Source organism: Chrysochloris asiatica, unplaced genomic scaffold (assembly GCF_000296735.1).
Source record: "Chrysochloris asiatica unplaced genomic scaffold, ChrAsi1.0 scaffold00018, whole genome shotgun sequence".
NCBI lineage: Eukaryota > Metazoa > Chordata > Mammalia > Afrosoricida > Chrysochloridae > Chrysochloris > Chrysochloris asiatica.
Window position 1 is genome coordinate 10,057,126 of NW_006408536.1, and position 9,587 is coordinate 10,066,712.

The 9,587-nt window shown below is 39.9% G+C and overlaps 1 pseudogene; it reads left to right on the forward strand.

Annotated features, from left to right (window-relative positions):
- The first annotated feature begins 552 nt into the window (after positions 1-552).
- Positions 553-2,180, forward strand: LOC102817827 (annotated as a pseudogene).
- Positions 2,181-9,587: the final 7,407 nt, after the last annotated feature.

Genomic DNA, 9,587 nt, shown 5'->3' on the forward strand with positions numbered 1-9,587 from the left:
AGGAAGTAATTAGAAAACGTGGCCTTGGTGATAGAAACAATGCTGGAGATCACATGATAGAATTTTGCAAGACCAATGACTTCTTCATTGCAAATACCTTTTTCAAACAATGTAAAAGATGACTGTACACATGGTGTTCACCAGATAGAATATACAAAAATCAAATTGACTACATCTGTGGAAAGAGATGGTGAAAAATCTCCATATAATCAGCCAAAACAAAGCCAGGGGCAGACTGTGGAACAGATCAGCAATTGCTCATATGCAAGTTCAAGTTGAAGCCGAAGAAAATTAAAACAAGTCCATGAGAGTCAAAATATGACCTTGAACATATCCCACCTGAATATAGAGATCATTTCAAAAACAGATTTGATGCATTCGACACTAATGACTGAAGACCAGAAGAATTGTGGGATGACATCCAGAACATTATCCAGGCAGAAAGAAAAAATTCATTAAGAAGACAAGGAAAAGAGTTCGCACGTGGCACCTGTGAAGTGAACTTGTCTCTGTAGCCTCCGTCGTTCCTGCTACTAGTATCAAGTGCCAAAGTTACAGAAAGCGAGTAAATGCATGATCTGCCATAAGCGGGTTAAAATCCAAAAGAAGGTACGAGAACACCATCGAAAATTGAGGACGGAAGCCAGAAAACAGGGTCACAAGAAGCCTAGAAAAGATCCAGGGGTTCCAAACAGTGCTCTCTTTAAGGAGGCTTTTCTTCGGGAAGCTGAGCTGAGAAAACAGCGGCTAGAAGAACTAAAGCAGCAGCAAAAACTTGACAGACAAAAGAAACAGGAAACGAAAAGAAAACTTGAAACTAACCCTGCTGTTGAATCGTCTAATGGGAATCCTGTGAAGGAGGAATTTGGACAAGATAAAGCAAAGAACAAAGCCAAGTCAAGTAAACAGAATCCAAAGAAGTTATTTTGTCAGGAACTTAAAAAGGCGACTGAGGCCTCAGATGTTGTGCTAGAGGTGTTAGATGCCAGAGATCCTCTTGGTTGCAGGTGTCCCCAGGTAGAAGAGGCCATTGTCCAGGCTGGACAGAAACAGCTGATGCTTGTGTTAAATAAATCAGATCTGGTGCCAAAGGAGAATTTGGAGAGCTGGTTAAATTATTTGGAGAAAGAATTGCCAACAGTGGTGTTCAGAGCCTCAACCCACTTAAAAGACAAAGGAAAACCAATCAAGATCAAGGAGAAAGCTGCTCAATTCAGAAGCGAAGTCGGCCTTGGAAAAGAAGGTCTTATGAAGCTTCTTTGAGGATTTCAGGAGACTTTTGGCAAAGCCATTTGCGTTGGAGTAATTGGTTTCCCAAATGTGGATAAAAGCAGCCTTATTAATAGCTTAAAACAAGAACGAACATGCAGTGTTGGTGTATCCATGGGGCTTACAAGGAACACGCAGGTTGTTCGCCTGGACAAACAGATAACAATCAGACAGTCCCAGCTTCATTGTGTCTCCATGTAACTCAGCCGGTGCACTTGCTATGAGAAGTCCAGCAAGTATTGAGGTAGTAAAACCAATGGAAGCTGCAAGTGCCATCCTGTTCCAGGCTGATGCTCGCTCGACAGGTACTATTGAAATACACTGTCCTGGACTATATAAAAACCCTCTGGAATTTTTTACTTTGCTTGCTCAGAGAGGAGGACTACATTAAAAAGGTGGAAGCCCAAATGTGGAAGGGGCTGCCAGGCTGCTGTGGTCTGAGTGCACAGGTGCCACCTTAGGCTACTATTGCCAGCCCCCAATATCCTGGACTTGCTCTTCATATCTCAATTGAGAGTACAGTGGCAGCTATGAAATTGGGCTTTAATACGGAGGATGTGGATAAGAACAATGCACACAGTATACACGTCATCAGGGGCTCTCATTTAGCTAGTAGCATCCTTTTCTGATCTTGCGGTCTGACGAACGGACTCATAGAGGAAAATGACATACCTGAGAAGTTGTCAAAACAGGAAGAGCAGCAGGAAGAGGACAGTGACGGTGACCAGGAAAGTCTTGATGGTGAAGAAGCTGATGAAAAGAGCTCAGACAGGTCTGCAGAAGAGACGGGGGAGGCACTCCCTGAGGAGTTCCAAGCAGGTGAATTAGGCCATCAAGAAGCAAGATCTTTATTCTTAGATAAAATGACTGAAGATGACGATGCTTATGACTTCAGTGTAGACTATGTATAGCATAGCCTTGACCTCAAGAAGAGGCTTTTCTTAGCAAACATACCAGTTTGTTGAAGGATGCTATAAGCTGTGTATATTTTGTGAATATGTATCATTATTCAGTCATTAAATAGAATTGCAATTTAGAAGGTGAAAGAAAAAAAAAGAAGACAAGGAAAAAAGAAAAGACCAAAAATGGCTGTCAGAGAGACTCTGAAACTTTCTCTCCAACATAGAGATGCTAAAGCAAATGGTAAAAATGAAGAGGTAAAATAACTGAATAGAAAATTTCAAAAGGCAGTTCGAAAAGACAAAGTCAAATATTATAATGAAGTGTGCAAAGATCTGGAATCAGAAAAGCAAAAGGGAAACACACTCAGCATTTCTCAAGCCGCAACTTGCAATACTGAATGATTCTTTGGGCAAAATATTGGATGATATAGAAAGCATCAAAATAAGATGGAAGGAATATACAGAGTCACTGTACCAAAAAGAAATAGTTGATATTATAGCATATGACCAAGAACCAATAGTACTGAAAGAAGAAGTCTAAGTTGCACTGAAGTCATTGTCAAAAAATAAGGCTCCTGGAATTGACCAAATACAAATTGAAATCTTTCAACAAACTGATGCAACACTGGAGGCACTCACTCATTTGTGCCAAGAAATTTGGAAGATAATTACCTAGCCAACTGATTGGAAGAGATCCATATTTGTGCCCATTCCAAAGAGTGGTAATCCAGTGGAATATGGAAATCATAGGACAATATCATTAATATCACATGCAAGTAAAATTTTGCCAGAGATAATTTATAAACGGCTGCAACAATACATTGACAGGGAACTTCCAGAGGTTCAAGCCTAATTCATAAGAAGATGTGGAATGAGGGATATCATTACTGACATCAGATGGATCTTGGCTGAAAGCAGAGAATACAAAAAAAGATGTTTACCTGTGCTTTATTGACTATGCAAAGACTTTTGACTGTGTGGATCATGGCAGGCTATGGACAATATTGCAAAGAATGAGTGTTCTGGAATACTTAATTGTGCTCATGAGGAGCCTGTAGATAGACTAAGAGGCAGTCATTCGAACAGAACAAGGGGACACTGAATGGTTTTAAATCAGGAAAGGTGTGTGTATCAGGGTTGTATTCTTTCACTATACTTATTGAATCTGTATGCTGAGCAAATAATCTAAGAAGCTGGATTATATGAAGATGAACGTAGCATCAGGATTGCAGAAAGACACATTAACAAGTTGCGGTATGCAAATGATACAACTTTGCTTGGTGAAAGCAAAGAGGACTTAAAATACTTACTGATGAATCTCAAAGATCATAGCCTTCAATATGGGTTACAGCTCAAGGTAAAGAAAACAAAAATCCTCACGCTGGAAGAATAAATAACATCATGATAAATGGAGAAAAGAATTGAAGTTGTCAGAGACTTTATTTTGCTTGGATCCACAGTCAACAGTCATAGAAACAGCAGTCAAGAGATCAATTGACGTATAGCATTAGACAAATCAGCTGCACAAGACCTCTTTAAAGTGCTCAAGAGCAAAGATACCAGTTTAAGGTGCACGTAGCCCAAGCCATGGTATTTTCAATAGCCTCATATGCATATGAAAGTTGGACAATGAATAAGGAAGCTTGCAGAAGAATTGGTGCATTTGAGTTATGGTATTGGAGGAGAATATTGAAAGTACTGTGAACTGCCAGAAGAACAAACAAATCTATATTGGAAGAAGTGCATCCAGAATGCTCCTTGGTAGCCAGGACATATTATCAGGAGGGATCAGTCCCTGGAGAAGGACATCAAGCTTGGTAAAGTGGAGGGTCAGCGAAAAAGAGGGAAATGATCAACAATACGGATTGGCACAATGGCAGCAACAATGGGCTTTAGCATAACAGCAATTGTGAAGCTGGCACAGGACCAGGTGGTGTTTTGTTCTGTTGCACACAGGGTTATTGCACACAGGGTTGCTGACTCTAAGACATCTAACAGTGACAACACTCTCAAGAGCAAGTGCCAGAGTCTCTTCGGACCTCTATTTTGTCTTTTCTTTCTTTCTTGTTTTTTTAATGACCTTTTGCTTCCTTCCTGTATGATAGTCTTTATGTTATCCCACAATTCTTGTGGTCTTCAGTCAGTCATGACTAAAGCATCAGATCTGTCCTCAAAATGATCTCTATACACAGATGTTTATATTCAAGGTCATATTTTGGCTCTCGTGAACTTGCTTTTTTTTTTTTTTTTTAACTTTTTATTGTGAATTGATTGAAGGTTAACAGACAAGATCATCAGCTTTACATTCAACAAATTATATGCTTTGTTTCATCTCAGTGATTACAATCTCCTCCCTGCAACAAGCTATTCTGCTTCCTCCCTCTGGCTTCCCTTTCACATCTTATGTTTCACAAATGAACAAAGCAAAAATATTTTATGTACACATACAAAACAACTAATATATATTCATTTAAATGTCTTAATGGCATATTCTGCAAGCCAGCCTCCTGTCGTAAGGCACACAGCCTTTCTCAGTCCGTGGGCCTAGAACCGGCAGCTGCTCTATCTCTCGTTGCCATTGCCTCTGCCACCCTCTCTTCTGTGGCTGCTTTTCTAGATAGGATCTTATGCTCCACTCCTGCTCTTCCTTCTTGATGGACCTGGGGTTGTCTGTTCCTGAAATGAAAGATTAACTACTCCCACTGTTACACATCTTCTACAATTACAGTTGTAACAATCACAATTAATCTTGCGAATAATTACTCACAATTGAATGATAAAATCCTATCAGCATCACCCCCCTAATCCCCTTCCACCAGATACATCTGGAGAAGAGGAATACTATTCAGTGGGGATTCTACCCTACCCGCCTTGTTCTGAAACTAAGCACACTCATGAAAGCTTGTAAGCCAGCCACGTAATGTGTCTTTATTGTTGTTGTTGTTAAGTGCTGCTGAGTCAGTTCTGACTCATAGCAACTCTGTATAGAGTTTCTGAGGAGCGGCTGGTGGATTGAATTGCCTATCTTGAGATTAGCAGTCAAGTGTTTACCCAAGAGTGCCACACCAGTACTTCTCGTGTCTTTTTAGCTCCCCATTTTTGATAGCCAATGTCTAGATTGCCTATCCTTATCAACACAATGCACTGAGGAAATAAGCTTGTTCTTTGATATGAAGAATCCTTCCATTCCGGTCGAAATTTTGAGCAACTATACCCCTAAGCAAAGGTCCACTTCATCAAATTGTAGCAATTTGTTCTTGCTCACAATGTCAAGCATCTTTACCTTTATTTGGTCAAGTTCTGGTCAGCTAGCTATCCAAGCTAGGTCAAATGGGTACTAGCTGCAAGTTTGGGAGTTCATGCACGCCACCCTACACTTCAGATCAGCTGACTGCTTCTCTTTCAGCTCTAGACCCGTGGCTAGGTCAGTGCCCATGAGCTTGGGAATTCACACATCTATCTAAACTTCAGACCAGCCAGCCCATCCTCTTCTCTCTCATCTCAAAGTCAAAGGGTGCCATTGGAACATGGCCAAACTCAGCCCATATCTTCACTCCTGCATTTCCCCCATTTCCACTTATAAGTAGACCCAGGCGGTCACCAATGAGCATACTTGACTGCTTGCAAGTTCCCTTTGAGTTTCAGTCTTAGAAGGGGTTTTCCCTGATAGGCTGACTTTTCTTGCCTTGATGCCTCCAAAGCAAACAGCTTGCTTGATATTCTAACAGCCAAACAGTCTGCTTTTTTTCTGCAGATCTTTCTTTCAATAAGATTCTTCTCTTCTTCCAGCCGTTCTGGGTTGGTCCGCATATCTTTTCAAGTGGGAATGCCATGTACTTGTTTTAATTTTCTTCAGCTTCAGCCTGAATTTGCATATGAGCAATTGATGCTCTATTCCACAGTCTGCCACAATTCTTGTTTTGCTGATAATATTGAGCTTCTCCACCATCTCTTCCCACAGATGTAGTCAATTTTATTTCTGTGTAATCCATCTGGCGAGGTCCACATGGATAGTCATAGTTTGTGCTGTTGAAAAAAAAAAAAGGTATTTGCAATGAGTAAGTCATTGGTCTTGCAAAATTCTACCATGCAATTGCCAGAATCATTTCTATCATCAAGACCATATTTTCCAACTTTTTGTTTCCAGCTTTTGCATTCCAATCACCAGTAATTATCAATACATCTTGATTCCATATTTGATCAAGTTCAGATTGAAAAAGTTGTTAGAATTCTTCAGTGTCATCATCACTGGCTTTAGCGGTTGGTGTGTAAATTTGAATAATAATTGTATTAACTGGTCTTCCTTGTAATTGTATTGATACTAGCCTATCACAGACAGCATTGTACTTCAAGATAGAAATTGGAGTGTTCTTTTTGACAATGAATGTGACACCATTCCTCTTCAATTTGTTGTTCCTTGAAAAGTAACCCAATTGATTGTTCAAAATGGCCAATACCAGTCCATTTCAACTTTGAGGAGACAGTTCTTCCCCAGTAGTATTTTGAGTGCCTTCTAATCTGTGGGGCTCATCTTCTGGCATGACATCTGACAATGTTCCACTGCTGTTCACAATGTTTTCATCTTCTTAGGGTATATTTGATAATGTTCTGCTGCTGTTCGTAAGCGTTTCAGTGGTAACCATTCAGAACTAGTTTGCCTCTCCTTCTTCCTATTCAGTCTTAGTCTGCAAGCTCCGCTGAAACCTGTCCACCACAGGTGACTGTGCTGGCATTTAAAATACTGGTGGCATCATAGCAATGAGAAAGCCATCACAGTATGACAAACTAACAGATGATTTGCTAGGGGTGGTTTTTATGTTTTTTTTTGTTTTGTTTTTTTTCGGCAGTAGCTAACTGATTCAGATGCCTAATATATACTTATTTAATAAATGAGGACATAATGGTATTGCATGGCCAGCTTTCGTTAGATTTCTCTGTGTTTTCCTAACATCCCTCCTCGGAAGATGCTATCAGGCAATGAAGCACACAGGAAAATGCCAAAAGTTTGTGTGTTGGGAGTATGCAGTTTGAACGTGGCTCTTCCCACCTTCCGTGACTTCACTGGCGACAGATATACAAACTGAGGATGGTTGAACCAGATATATGCCCTGGCAATTTCGTAGGAAAAGTGTGATGATAAAAGACATGGTAGACTTTCCAAAAGCTCAATGTCCTATACTAAAATTATCATCATCTTTTATAGGAATGATTCATGTATCTGGCCTTATTAAAGAATGAGGCCTTTCACAAAAGTACATTTCCCAGAAATAGAAGTTTATGTGAAGGCGTCCTCGTGGTGCAGTGGTTACAGCCCTTGGCTGCTAACCCAAATGTTAGCAGTTTGAACCCACTGGCTGCTCCACCTGACAGAGATGCAGCCATCGGCTTCCGTAAAGATTACAGCCTTGGGAATCCTATGAAGGCAGGTCTTCTCTGTCAGCTCCATGGCAGTGGGGTTTTTTTTTTTAATGTGTGTAAATGCCCTGGTGTTTATCTATTTTTTTTTTTTTTTACCTTTTTTTGTAGATTTTCCTGCCTTCTTAAAAATATTATTTTGGTATAGTCATTACTTCTTACTGGGTCAGAATTGTAATGATGAGCAGGAATCATTTTGTCATATTCCCAACTCATATATAATATAATTTGTCTATACTTCTGATGTGTTGCTGTAGGATCAGCACTGGATTGTGAACCACAAGGTCGACAGTTCAAACCCACTAGCTGCTCGTCGGAAACCCTATTCAGGGTCGCTATGAGTCAGAACTGACTTGACGGCACTTAACAACAACAACAACAATAAAACAGACAAATTGCTTATAAAAGAGGCTTTAAACTCTAACATCTACTCCCCACCCAACTATTCCTCTTGAATAATTCTTCTGCCTGCTCTGTTGCTCTCTTGTTCCTTTCCCCTGATAAACTTTTTAATTGTCAGTGTGCTGATATTTCTAACCTGCTTTTTTTTTTTTTTTTTTTTTAACACATGTAATCATAAGGCCAGTGTTATCTCTATACATTTCTAATATTGTTAAGTTCATAGACGTTTTAGTGCATTTGTGCTATGCTACAGGCTTTTAAGCTAATGGTGGGCTCACCTGCGTTACAAATGGCTGAGACAGATTAGGTTTTCCTGAAATGTTGACCTTTCAGCCACAGCTGTGCATCAGCCTATTCTTGAGCCTGTAACCAAACCCTTCATCTCCCTTCACTCCACACGTATGCTTTATATGGGAAACAAAGCCAATTTTTCATGCACTTAAAAATATTTATTTAATAAATGAAGGCATAAATGTATGGCATAGCCAGCTTTTCTTCAGCATCTGTGTCTTTTCTTAGCATGCTTCTTCAGAAGAGGCTATCAGGCAATGAAGCATAAAGGTGCCTATTCTGTGTCCCATCTACCTGTCTCCTAGTCTGCCTTCAGATGGTGAACACTGTTTTACATCCCACCTTATGAAGACAAGCCTTTTTGACATGTTGATCATGGCAGAGCCATTTCTAATCTGAAATTAGAAGAACCAGCTGAGATTCTTCCAAATCAGTATGTCATAGAGTGTAGTGGAAAGAATGCAAATGTAGATTAAATAGACATGGATTCCAATGCTGGCTTTGCTAGCTATGTGTTAGTTGTTTGATCTTCCTGTTGTGCAACCAAAGCTCTGTGAAGTAGTAGTTGACTCATCTATTGTTGTTGTCCTTGTTAAGTGCTGTCGAGTTGATTCCGACCCATAGTGACCCTGTATAGGGTTTCTGAGGAGCAGCTGGTGAGCTTGAACAGCCAACCTTGCAGTTCAAACGGCTCTGCAGTCGGGTGCATTAACCCACAGCGCCACACCAGGACTTCTCTATAAGATGAAGTTAATCATAGTTCCTACCTGTTTTGAGGCTTATGTAAGACATAAGTAAAGAATTTTATCACAGTGTTTGGTGGATATAAGAATTTAATAATTTACATAACAGGAGCCAGACAAGGATGCCCTTTGTCACCACTCCTATTCAATATTGTGCTGGAAGTCTTAGCAAGAGCTATATGGCAAGACAGGGAAATTAAAGGCATCCAAATTGGCAAAGAGGAAGTAAAATTCTCTCTATTTGCAGACAGTATGATCCTATACGTAGAAAACCCCAAAGACTCAGTAAAAAGCTACTAGACCTCATTGAAAGATTCAGTAAAGTGACAGGATATAAGATCAACATACAAAAATCAGTTGGATTCTTCTATACCAAAAACTACAATGTTGTAAAGGACATTAGGAAAGTAATACCATTTACAATAGCCACCAAAAGGACGAAATACCTAGGAATAAATGTAACCAGAGAAACAAAGGACTTATACAAAGAAAACTACAAAACACGACTGACTACAAGAAACCAAAAGAGACCTACCAAAAGGGAAGAATGTACCATACTCGTGGA